At 38.0% G+C, this 14,189-nt stretch overlaps 1 protein-coding gene across 1 annotated transcript in view; it reads left to right on the plus strand.

The window, feature by feature from the left end:
* LOC122334574 (NACHT, LRR and PYD domains-containing protein 3-like) overlaps positions 1-14,189 on the plus strand; it is a 498,320-nt gene that overhangs the window by 438,485 nt on the left and 45,646 nt on the right. The window lies entirely within an intron of this gene.

Consider the following 14,189-nt stretch of genomic DNA (forward strand, 5'->3'; position numbering starts at 1 on the left):
GTGCATCATACTGTGGTAGCTTTCAAAATTGATCCTGAGCACAAAAGAGTAATAGGAATTAACTCTAGAAGAATCAATGAAACGCCACAAGGATGCAAATAACAACTGTAAACTAACCAGTTACTCAACAAGCCCCATGATTCCTGGGCAAAACGCTTAGGATATGCTGAGATTTGCCTTTTGGAAAGGTTTCAGTGAGGTCTGCGAACAGATTAAATGCTACCAAGCACACTTTATACCCTACAAATGGTACACCTATTCTCTAAAAGCTTATTCAAATACACCAACAAAAAGCAGAAGCGGTTGTTGGGTTTGGCGAGATCAGTGTTAACTCTGCTGCCATTCAAGCAGGCTTGTTTTCACAACCGAACATGTTCAGTCATGGTTGTTGGTCATGAAATGTCAGCAATCTGGTATGATTTTCAACTCCAACCAACCCCGGAGTAATCAGACTTGATCACCATCTGTTGCCATAATAAGGTAATCGCAGAGTGCCATTTAAAATTCTCGATGGAAATAGACCAAAAATCCTACAAATGTTTTATATAAGGTTTATAACTGATTTTAAAAGGTATTCTGTATTATTTGATTGACAAGGCTTAATCCAGTTTTTAGTTCGACGTATAACTTGTAGCAAAGTGTATGTGTGTACATTATGAATTTTTTAAGGCTTATGGAATCAAAACAGATCAATAAATAAATCGCGTCCATGCAGCTGTAAAGGGCCCTAGAGCTTGTCACACAGCTCACGCCTCGCATCTCATTTGACAATGCCAATGCCCTGTGGTTTGAGTCTTTTAAAATACAATCTGAAGGATAACTATGTAGAAACGCAGTATGGATTATAATCACAGACATGAAATTCGAGCTGCACACATTATCACAAACGGTTCATATAAGTATATATCTTACCTGCTCTCTAAAGAATGCTTCCAAATAATGAACATCTGTTTTTGTCATTTTACATGTTCAGCTGTACAAATTACACATTATTATAAACAAATGCATGTACTTACGCATTGTATTCTTGTGACTGGAAAAGTGAAAATTCAACATAATTTTCTTATGACAACCTGTCAAACAAGGAAGGTTAAGAGATCTGATTATATTTCCATACTTAAACTCCAGAGGATATACGGTTTCTATAGTCACTATATAGGGTCGGGACATTACGTGGATGGCAGTGAAACACGCCTAGAGGAAATTTTTTTACTGAACGGTTCTTGGAATGTCAGAAGCTGTTCTCGTCATTTGATGAAATAAGAAGCATTTGGTATGGCGATCCTCAGCTCTTGGAGGTGTAATTGACTCAAACTGAATGGTTAACATTAATTTGAGAATAATGATATCTCCAGCTTTACGACACGGTTGTTTCCAGCGAATGGATTTTAAATAATGGGATAATTATAACGTATAAGACTAAAACCAAGGATTTTTAGCAGTCAAATAGTTAATATTTATTAAAATCATTTCTTGGAATCTATATTTACCTCTCATAGGAGATGAATTTATTCCTCACAGTATATGTTTGCGTTTGCTAAGGCAAACCAGGTCAACTTTCTAGAGGGCTTATCATCAAAGTTTATACTGGGTCTCCTGAAATTTCCTCAAGCCTCTTATGTTGAGAATGGGCAAACAATGCAAAAATAAAAATGCACCAAAAATATATCTTTAGCCTTCTTTTCACAATATTTAATAAAATTTTAGATCTCGAATTTACTCCAAAGAACCTTTTAAATTAAAGAGTTTAACTAAACATTATAGTCTGTTTTAGCTTTCCATTTTGGTTGGAGAATCACTCATTTCTTCAATGCACATTACATGATCCATGTTCAATAAACTTAAACTTAACCTAAAAGCCAAGTGTCGCGTCTGCCTAGAAGATCAGTCGCTGTTAAAGGGCAAGATTTGCTCAAAACGGCTAACCACTTGGATGAACCAGCTGCAGCCACAAACTTTGATTTTGGTTAAACTGGTCTCCTGGGCTGAGCTTGTGCTTCTCCAATGCGGCAATTTACTTCAACAAACATACTGATAAAGCGTAAAAAATAAAACAAAATACAATGCGTTTGGAAAGCTAGGTTGGCTAAACTGTCTCTCCTTGAAAAGTAGTTTTATAGATCAAAAATGATATATAAAACATTTAAATATTTTATTTAAAACTTCATTTTATGCTCACACATTCAAATCGGACCAAACATTTCGATAAGTCGGCAGGTATCAGCAAGTCATTTGAGGTAAAAACGCCACCGCTTTCTCAGTGAAAACAGTGACCTAGATATGGACTCATCTCTACTTTTTAATTTTTCTCAAAGGGAAACGCTTTTGAAAGATATACTTCATAATGAATTTTAGATTTCCTGAGGAAAAATAAATAAAAGGAGCCTCGGAGAAAAAAACTGCAGTCCTATTACTCCCTGCATAAAGAATGAGCTCTCTGCAGCAAGTCTCTCTTCCTCCACACTCCTATTTCCCGGCCCAGAGACGTCAATAAAAGGTTCTTCTAAGTCGCTTAACACCGCGGCCTCTTATCATTTGTGGTTTCCCAGACCAAAAAGCTCCTGGAATGATACAAATCCAATTACGCCGCTACTTCTCGGAGCTTCTGAAACCAGGTCATTGTCAGTAGGAAGTTCTCGCAGTGCAAATAATAGAGTACTCACGCTAACATTTTGATGAGCTGGCATATGGGTCAGTGTCCTGTTGATGGACGCAGAAAAACGAGCCTCCTGCTCTTGGAGCGCTTCGCCCATGAGGCAGATAATGAACTGTTTCATCAGCAGCGAGAACGATGATGCAAGCAGTGTTCCCATTACGACAACCAATCAGTGAGCCAGCGCAGAGCCGTGTGGTTCGCTGATGTGCGGTCCCGAGGCACTTTGTTTTAGGAGTTCAGGGACTTCACAGTCCCCTCAAGAGCCCTGCCACCTGAAGTTAGGGTCCAGTCTCGTGCTATATAGTTTCACAAAGTAAATGTCATGGTATTCTTTCAAAAATGTCCTAATATGTACTTTTAAGTTAATAATAAAAATAATGATCTTCCCTTACCTAAGGGTCTAGTTCGTGACGGCTTCAGATTCTTTTTTCAACAGTATATTGTTACCGCTCATATAGCAGTTATGTGTTTGATGAACAAAACCTCACAAGCATGATCGCAAAGCTTAGATCAATACATTTTTAGTTAGTTGGAGAGAGGTTTGTAGGCAAACGTTGTCGCTGACTTCCACAAAGCCTTGCTGGAAAGTACTTTCAGTAGCTTAAATGCGCTTTTAAAATGTAACGCTAAAAGATTAGACTGAAACGTGCTGCTACCGCTTTAATATATTGCTAACATGAATTGGCATGTTGCTTGTGTATGTTTTAAATACATTTTTATATGATTTTGGGCTATGTTTTAACACATTGCTAGTATGATTTTAACATTGGAACGCTTTGGTCGCTATTTATTTTAAGTCCCATTTCGTAAAAATTAACCATTAACTATACAACTTTTTCTGCATATTAATAGTAAGTAAGGTAATTTGTTAAGTTTAGGAACTAGAATAAGGCAGCTATTAATAGTGAGAATTGTTTCTCATACTAAAGTGTTAGTGATTGTCACTGACGGTTTCAACGCTATATAATCAGAAATGTTACTGAGAAGCAAATCTGTGTATTGAACGATTTCATATGATCCCATTCTAAAGACTGGAATAATGATGCTGAATATGCCTTTTTTTTTAAACTTTATAGACCCTTTGTAAAACGTGAATGGAAAAATAACGGCAACAAAAGCTGCTGAGCTACATGGACGTTGGAACGAGTGTGCCATCGAGCTGAATCGAGACACTTCTCACCGCTGCTCGCGATCGCGATTTTGCCGGATAATAACAAAATGCAGATGCAAGTGGGTGACATCACAGCGAGCGCGCCTGGGTCAGATGTGTCATTTCAGCTGAAGCGGTCTTTCCGAGAGTCAGCAACGCCGATGGTAAAATATAAAAACGCTGAACGAGAACGGGATCTTTTGAAGAATCCTATCCAGGCGTTACTTAACGAGCTCTGAAACGTGAAACCGCTCACATTTGACTCAAACAAAAGAAGTACATTGCGTCTTCTGTCATGGTTCGCTTGTTTCATTATGCATAAGAAATGCATTAAAGGTACATTAAATGTACTTACTATATGTTAGAATTAGAGTTTGATGCAGAGCAATGAGCAATGCCTATATTAAAAATGTTACATTTACAGCATTTTATTTCACTTAAAAAAGCTATGTTAAAATGATTTGCTTCCCTATAAATCATGCTAAGCAAATAAGTCCATTGATGTAGATCCACTTATTAAAATAATAAAAAAATAGTGCTAATAAGGCAGAAGAACCTAATGTCTGAGTAACAGGAGTCAAAACTTTGAAGTCTCTACAAACACACTTCTCCGCAGGTAGTTCATTATCACTCAGTAAGTCTCATCCTAACTCATCTAATGAGTAAATTACAGTTCATTGAGAGGAGAAAGAGCCCTTTAAAGCAACCCTTTCATTATTCACAGCATCATCAGCACGCTGCCTGACTGAGACTCCATTTGAATTATGGATCCAAACCCCAGAACGTATTCACAGGTTTATTTTAAAAGCGTCATTAAATGCAAATTATGCGCAAACACACACATTTCATACGGTAAAGATCGCTTAAATGTGTGCATTTCCCAAATTACACTTATGCTTCTTGAACAGATATACGCCCATTTGAACAGAAAATGAAACAGAGCCACGAGAGGAAAGAGGCTTTCAGAGATCGCACTAAAATGATAAAAAAATCATTTCTATCCATTGAATACTGCTTATTTGAGACTAAATTATCTTACACAATGCAAAAAAAAAGTGTGTGCGCTGACACTGAGATGTTCAGAATTTTAATCATTAACATCTTATATGTTTAATTAAAAAAAAGGATTTTATTGGACTACATTTTTATTGGAAACACACACACTTTCTCACTATCTCAGGATATTATTTTGTTTCTGAATCCCCATCAAGTGTGTTAATTATAGGCAAAATGATAAAACCGACAGAAACTACGGTGTGCTTGAGAAAGATGTATAACAAAATCCCCCTGAGACACCCCCCATATTCATTAAATATTAATCAAGTTATAATTTATTTATATTTTATTCTATGCCCTCTGTAGAGGACTCTAAATAAATAAAAAATGGCATGAGTAGATATCAAAAAGACATTATTTATTTATTTTATTTTTAAACCAGTTTGTAAGTTTCAGGATTTTTTATACCAAACTTTAAAATATGTAATTTCAAATCACTTTGTTATATTTTGTTTTACGTAATATGTGCATCGCAAATACCATAAACTGGTTTTCCAATTTCTGTGTCTAATTTGCAAAATGAATGCATTGCTGTTGGGACAGCGTGTAGAAAAAAGAATAGTCATAATGTGAGTAATAATTGGCCGGAGTTTCCTTATAATATCTAATATTTCATAATAATATTGACATAATTGATACAATGCATAATAAACCTGCTTTTAGTCCCGGTGTCCTTTACAGTGGACATGTATGGAATGATGTCCCCATTCATATTTGAATTACATTTTCCTGAGCTTTATGACAAATAATATTCAGATTGAAATAACAATTGCGAAATATAATCATATTTCTATGTATAATTATACACTTCATTCATTTTAGCCATCTTTAAAGACCGATGAGAGGGATTGGTGATGGTGAAACGTTAATAAAAATCTCTGAAACGCGTCTTACAGGGTTAAAACTGTGAGATGTGAGGGCTCAGAAAAATTCACTAAAATATACCTTCCATTACAGAGGCAAAAATCCATAGAGGGTCTCAGGAGGAAGTAGAGAAAATAGACAATTTGAACACAACGGAGCTTATTATGTCATCGAGCCAGAATGAAAGGATGTTCAATAGTCTTCCAGCATCTGAGGTCGAGACACATGAAAGAACCGACAGCTTAGTTGTCAGCCCGAACCGCACGACGTGATATATACACGAGCACGCCAGTGTTGGGGGTGGGAGAGTAAATCATCACAGGTAAAAGGGTTATACGCCGCTTCGACTATTATTACAGCGCCAAGTGCTTTTGTCTTCGAATCGGTGTGATGGTGAACCGAATTGGGCGATTGCACTCATTGGGCGCTTCTTCTCAGCACAGAAAATGAAGCCTCCACTTGCAATCCAAGCAACTGGCTTTCTCCTTGAAGAAAAAAAAAAACCTAAAACATATCGAGCATCCAAAATCGAATCGCAGCGGTGACAGATTTGAAACGCTCCATTGGCAACAAACGTACAGTTCAAGGAGAAAATTGCCTTCTTGAAGGGTACAGCGTAACACATCAAAGCAAGGCATCCTGAAAGCCAGCATGCAAAGAAAAACACCCATCATTCCAGAGTGCTGGATTAATACAGGATACGTGCTGCTTTATTACGAGCGCTGCTGTTTATCTTCATTCAGGCAATGATGAAATTGCATAGAATATCAATCGCACATATTTGGGACCACACAACCAGTCATATAAGGGTTGATTTTTGATTTTTTTAAATTGTGATTTATATATCTGAAAACTGAATAAATAAGCTTTCCGTTGATGTGATTTGAGGACAGCAATTGCTCTAAAAAAAAAAATGGATTCTGAGGGTGCAAAAAATAAAATAAAAATCTGAATACTGAGAAAATTGCTTTTTAGTTCTTAGCAATGCATATTACCAATCAAAAATTCAATTTGAATATATTCACGGTAGGAAATGTACAAAATACCTTCACAGAACATGATCTTTACTTAATATCTTAATATCCTAATGATTTTTGGCATAATCAATCGCTTTGAACCATACAATGTATACCTCAGCACCTTAAGGCTGGTTTTGTAGGATTGCATATATAGTATAAGAAAATATACTTAAATATTAAATATACTTAATTGCAAAATGTGAATCCAAGCTCTTTAAACATACTGCTCTTTTTCTAAAACACCCGACAAACCGTGTGTGTTCAAGGCGCAAAAAACCCATCTGACAGCTCTCCACTACACCGCTTCTCCTTCAACAGCGAGTGCTTGTATCTCATCTGCATAGCCTCTCGTGATTGGCCAGTGGTTTACCAACAAGAGATGCTGCTGCGAGCCGATTGGCTGAGCTCTGAAGAGGGCACGAAATCCCTGCAATTGAGAAAGGCCATATATAGAGCGAGAGGACACACAAATCACAGATGCAGCGGCTTACTGCTCGACATCTCACACGCTCTCTGAGACAGCTACAATCAAAAGACAGAGAAGTTTGAAGGCTTTCCTGGAAGCTGCGGACTCGAACAACGGACTGGGATCATGTCTCTGGAAGTGAAGAAAAGACAGAAGTGCGCTTGGTGTTCATGGAGCAGCAGGTGGGAAAACAGCCCTGATTAAACGTTTCCTACAAGACAGCTTTGACCCCAAACACCGGCGCACGGTGGAGGAGCTCCACAGCAAGGAGTACGAGGTGGCTGGAGCCAAAGTGACCATCAACATCATGGACACAAGCGGCAGCTACTCCTTCCCGCCATGAGGAAGCTCTCCATCCAGAACGGAGACGCATTCGCCTGGTTCATTTCAGTGTGGATGACCCTGAATCCCTAGAAGCCGCTGTCAAGAGACTGCGCGAGGAAATCCTGGAGGTCAAGGAGGACAAGTTCACCTCATCGTGGTGGTGGGCAACAAAAAGACCGACTGCAGGAACGAAGGGTATCGGGCGGACGACGCTCTGGTGAAGGTGGAGCTGGACTGGAAACAACTGTTTCTCGAGGCCTCGCCAAAGAAAACGAAAACGTGATGGAGGTGTTCAAGGAGCTGCTTCAGCAAGCAACCTCCCAGCCGCTCTCAGCCCGGCTTTGCGCCGTCGCAGAGAGATCTTTCCTGGGGACATGAGTCTACGACCACCCATGAACAAGACCAACAGCTGCCTGGCCTCCTAAAGATGGCAAGAAAAAGATTTTTTGAGAACGAAAAGGGCTGAGTTGCTTCTCAACGCCAATGTTGAAGATGAGGAAGGCTCTTCTCGAGGGCGTGCAAATAAGCTTTTGTTACAGATAGCAACCTCCCCTTAATCCTGCTCCAAAATCAGCGCCTCCGCAGTGATGAAGGAAGAGGGATTACAGGCTTAAGGGGAGAAAGATCAAAGGACAATGAACTGTTGCATTTGTGCAAAGATTCTCTTGAATGTTCTGATACTGGCTTTGAGTTCCTGGAGTTGTGTAAAGAGCTACTGCAATGTTCAGTCACGTATACATCAAATGACATTGTAATATTGTAATGCCGTGAGCATTAATGTTTTTTACCGTGAATTTAAAAATTTGACCGTATGACATTCTTGGGTTTATAAAGCATTGAAGCCACGTGTCCATTTTCTAAATGTTTGCGCTGTGCACATGCACTTTTATTCTTTTGAAAACTCATTTCATGCACTGGGTGTCTTTTTCCTTTCTTTTCTCCGCTTCTTCGGCGATTTTGTACATTCTCAGTTTTCTTTCACATGTAAAGGAAAAAATAAAAAGAAATCTAATGGCACCTCAAAGGCTTTTTGGCTTCTCTTAAGAGAATATGTATGTGTGTGTGTGTGTGTGTAATACCTTCTAACAGTTTACAAAAGACTTGAAAAGCTTCATAAAATAAAAATCGTAGTAAGGGAAATGTATGATGGAGGAATTTACGTCTACACCATTCCTCTAAACTCCTCAGGGGAAAAAGGTACAAAAGCTGTCACTGGGACAGTACCTTTTTAAAAAAAACAATGCATTTGGTGTCAAAATTTACACTTTAGCTATGCACCTTTAAGGCACTTGCGGGTATGTAGTTTTTGAAAGCATACTAATCTATTTAAAATAAATAACAGTTAAATATCAACTATATAAATGCATTCATATATTGTATATTTGATTTAAAGATTCACTTGACTTCCAAATAGCCAATTTGAAGCCTTTAAGAACATTACATACATCAATCCACCTAAGTTTCGTCCATTTGTGTCCAGATCTCAATTTATTATCGAAGTATCGAAATGATCAGTTCTAAAGATCCGAGGGGCCCTTCAACGTGCGCGTTCTCGTGCAGTGAGGATCCTGTTGTCAAATATCGCCATCTTGTGGTCCATCGACTGGACTTGCTCCAAGCTACAACGTGCTCTGAATGCAGTGACGAAGCCACGGGGGAAATGTGTGTCCGTATAACAAAGGCTCATTGTTCTTCACGCACACAACAGGATGTCAGCTAGTTCCCAAATCTGCCAGTCAATGACCTTTTCAATGAAAATGTGAGGTCCGTTTTATCCAACTTGGCGCAGAAATACCTGCTGCATAACAGCACTGAACCTCTATGCAGAAAAGAAAGCGATATCTATGGGACTTTAAGTGTTCACTATAATAACGGACATAGAAAAAATACATTATTTTCCAATACCCTAAAAAGCGAAGTAGTGTTTCGTCGTTAGTTTTATGTCGAATCTAGCTATGCAAAAACAACTTTGCGGCCAGAGATACGATATTCTATTTATCGTGTTTCTGTTTTGCATAAAACTGAAGAATATTCGGCACATCCTATAATGTAATCTAAATTCCGACATTAACTTATTCGTAGGTTTCACTGAAAAGCTCAGGCTTAAGTAGCTTTCAAAGATATATTGATACGGGTTTATATTATTTTAACACCCAAACCAATTCAACACTACATCATTTGGGTCAAAAAATATCGAAGGTTTTCCAGGAATCACGCTTTTAGCCGCTTCCAGACTGTTTTTAAGTAAATTTCACAGTCACAATATTTTACTTAGGTGGCTCATTTTGTACAAGCAAGCGCGCAATACAACTTTTTTTTTTTTTTTTTTGCTAAGTCTGTCTAAAACCCACCCCCTAAACCTGCCATCACTGGAGTTTAGACAAATCATTACAAAAAAACACAGGAGTGAGGTTAAGCAACCTCTTAAAATACACATTGTTGGTGTGTCTGTGAAATGTAGTAGCTTTGGTCGTGGTATGCGAACGCCATCTTAAATACGTTAATCAAGCAAGGTCGCGAAAACACACTGTCTACCAAGGGAATTATAGAGAAAACTTAACGCACAAAATAAATTCAATCTAAGTTAATGTTTCTTTTCAAAAACTTTCCAGGGTTTTCAATTATTCATTGTTTTTTTGTTGTTTTTTTTTTAGATTCACAAACTTAAGGCTTCTGAAGGACCTGGGGAACCCTACCTGAGAGAAAAGCTGTACTTACAGTACATCGGGTTGTTCTTGTGCTCGTGTAGCACCAGCAGGAAGGCAAATGTCTAAAGAAAAGTGGGCTGGGTATCTGGGGTCTAAAGTAATTTATCAGGCCTTTTTATCACTTTTTCAAAGATCTTGGAGTTTGGTCAGGGAGGCACAACTGATTGATCCTCAGCAGCCCTGACTTCCATAACGTAGTAGTCTTCTGATGTCTGATTTGGTGGTTGAACCAAACCAGACAGTTACTGAAGTAGAACTGTGCGAGCAGTTCTCTGTGGCAGCTTGAACTTCCTTAGCTGGTGTAGGAAGTACAACCTTTAGTTGGACCTTTCTGATTCAAACCAGAAGGGTGTAGACAAGTTTGTTTCTTGGAAACAAAGATTGAGAAATGCAGTATTACCGTGGATCCTCTGTAGTGAATGGGTGCCGTTCAGAATGAGAGTCTTTCTCCAGACCATTGTTTACAGAAAAATACTATCCTTAATGTTGCTTTCTGCCAGTGGAAAATGTCAGTATTTACTGAATCAGCAGAGACAACGCTCAGAACAAGCAATGTTTTTAAGCATAAACAGTAAAATTCTTCTATATAAAAAAATTATATTAAAAATAGGTTGGTTTATTTTGATGTTAAAGGACATGGATGGACTTTTTCTACATATTAAATTATGAAATATTATATTTTTGTTGCTTATAAACACAGAGCTCAACATTCAACACTATCTCACAACCAATTCATATGTATTTTACGAAGTTGATCTAATTAGTTCGAACTCTTGTACAGTCTTGTAATTTGTCTAGACCCCAGTGACGCATGTGTTTAGGGGCGGGGTTAGGTATAAATCATTCACACAAATTTCAGACGAATTCATGAAATACACTTACGATTTAGGCGAAAATCTTTGTACGAGCGAGAGGTCAGCATCGATCAGCCACACCCTCGTAAAAACACGTGACGTGATTTCTGAGATCAATTTGTAAATTTCAAAATCTGGTTCCATCATCTACAAATGTCCGTAATTTATTCTTTTTTTACCTTAAATTTTATTTGGCATTTCATCGTTTCAAAGCTGCATTATTTCAAGTCATATGAACTGCTTTTAATCTCGGTAAGTAATCTTTTAATAATTTCTGAATCAAACGTTGCACCCAGCATCTTTTTTGAGTTCTAGAGCAGAAAGCCAGTCATGCGTGTTTGGAAACGACTTTTCTACGTGTTAATAGAGTTTCACTAAATGTCTGGGCGCTAAAATACAGTTAAGCCATTTATACACACAAACCGTGAATATTTCCCTTTCATATGAACAGTAGATACAAGGTGTATTGTTTCCTGAGGCCAAAAGCGGAAGTGACCTCTCTAAATGCTGCATGTCTAGTTCTCTTCGAGTCTGGTTTAAACACACAGCTGTCTGTTCATCAGATCTGACCTACAGCCATCCTCACACAGATAAGTGCTGCTCTCTCAACACGGCTTTGTTCCACAGATAAGTCCTGGGCTTACAGCTGGAGAACAATTGAGGTATGGGTTTTTTTGCTACAACTATTAAATGTTATTTTTGAGAGGTAAAGATCTCGACAAAGCTATATATCCGACTCATAACAAATAAAGGCTAATATTTGATCTTCTTAAAACGTTCTGTAAAGAGCCCTGTGGCGAGTCTCACTAAATATTTTTCAAATGGTGTAAAATGGCATCATTCACTCAACCTCATGTCGCGATTTTCTCTAAAACACAAATATTGATATTTTGGTAGAATGTTGGTAGCCTCCTCAAAAAAAAAAAAAAATGAGGGGCATTAAATTAGACTGCAGAAACAACAAAAAAAAAAAAATTATGCTACATGGACGAAAGGGAAAGTAAAAGACCTTTTTAATTTTCGGTTAAACGCTCTCTGGGTGCGCTTTCAAATGAAAAATGAATTCATCCAAATCAATTGAAATATATATGCATTTCAAAGATATATATAAAAAATATAAACCTTGTTAATCCATACTTTTCTTCATATGTGAAAATACAAATTTTTATTGTGACTCAGGTCAGTTTTGTTTGAGTCCCTTTGACTTGGTCCAAGCTCCTCAGTGTCACGTGAACAAACCTGAGGAGTTTAGAGCAAGTAAAGGGTCTTTACCGACTCGTCCTCTAAAACCGCCAAGACCACTGATGGCATCACATCCCGCTGAGATTTTCAAACGCAGATCGCCCCCTTGTATTATCCCAACAAAGATGCACCTGGGCAGCATGAAGCTTAATCACTTGTGTTTATTTACACAAAAATAAGATTGCAAAGCAACAGCAGATACAATGCACTGTAGCAAAACCGCATGTTCTCCGTGAAGGTTGGACCGTATCTGCGCCTGTACTGCAAAAACACAGCTAGAACGGTCTGAATAAGGTTGCCATAGCAACCACGCCGCTCTCACAGAGTGAGGCACTGGGGAAACGGCTAGTCGACACTAACAAATGAGGAACACAGAGGTGGAAGACGACGTTTAAAAGAAAGAAGTGTAGCTGTGCTTCAAACGAACACGTAGGGGCGGCTCGACGGCAGAGACAAACGCACACAGAGGAAGTACGTGGACGTATGGGGTGGTTGGGGGCAGTGCTGGTGCGTCTGTGATCCCGCTCACCCGACACACAAAACTCATGCGTTGTGGTTAGCTTTACCATTGGGTTTACGATCCTGCTCCAGGTTCAATCAGGAAGCGAAAGCTAAACGTTTTTTTTATTTTAACGGTAGATGTCACTGCTAACCAGGCAGGTGATCACAGCATACTCGTTTAGGTAACGCTAAATGTATCTGCAGAACATAACTGGCCTAGTATTGCTAACGTGGTTAATTCAAGATAAAACCCAAAGTCTTATCTTCTACACCAGGCAATGCAGATCTTGACGTTAGTAACGCACTGAAACTGAGGAACATGCCGTTTTTAGCTCGCATAGTTTTGTTACGTAGGAGTACAGATGCGTTTTACGAGACGTAACGTATTCACAGTACTTGGTTCATTTGGAACTCATTCGCTTGAGTAAACATTTATTAACAAATCAACTAACCAAACCACCCGGAAACCAGCATTTTCTGCAACACACTATATTTCGTTCCTTAACCCGCGCCATGGATATTAACCGACAGTTCACCCCAAAAAAAAAAAAAATCACACTTCAATCCTGTACGACTTGGACTCTCGCATGGAAAAATAGGAATATTTGAAAGAATATGCTGAACAAAAAAAAAAAAAAAACTACTGCAAAGAAGGGTTGTTTGCTTTGGGGCTTTTTCCAGAGTTGTAATAAAATTATACAAGCAAAGATCAATGCGGGTAAATATGATAGATTTCACTTTTGGGGCGGACTATCCCTTTCGAATTGGAGGAACTATTGTACAACTAAACCAAAATAAATCAGAAATACTCATAAGCAGTAAAATCATCAGTTTTCCATAACAGTGGAATGGTCACACTTTAGTTAACTGCATTAAGAAAATACTTCTAATATATTTATTAACTCTTTCCCACCTGTAACACTGGATAAAAAGACATTTTATTAGCTTTTAGTAAAAAAAAGAAGAATGCTTGAAGCTAGAATGTTTATAAGTAGAGATCATGCTTTTTTTTTTAATGCATTGCATTAAAGATATTAATACAAAAAAATATTCTGTGGATAATTTTTTTCTGAAAAATAGCAAAAATGCTGGCAGTGACTGGCAACTGTATTTTTTTTTTTTCAAAATGCTGGCGTGGAACAAGATAATCAGTTGTTATATATTATTAAAACAAAGTGTTAATACAAACTAGCAATTAACCATACTTAGATTGATATTAAAACAACATTAATAAATACTGCAACAAATAATATTCTAATCGCTAATGCATTAACTAATGTTAACCAAGGAACCTTAATGTAAAGCTTTACCAGTCAATCTAAAACTGATGATTTTACTGCAGAGTATCA

Source organism: Puntigrus tetrazona, chromosome 3 (assembly GCF_018831695.1).
Source record: "Puntigrus tetrazona isolate hp1 chromosome 3, ASM1883169v1, whole genome shotgun sequence".
Taxonomy (NCBI): Eukaryota; Metazoa; Chordata; class Actinopteri; order Cypriniformes; family Cyprinidae; genus Puntigrus; species Puntigrus tetrazona.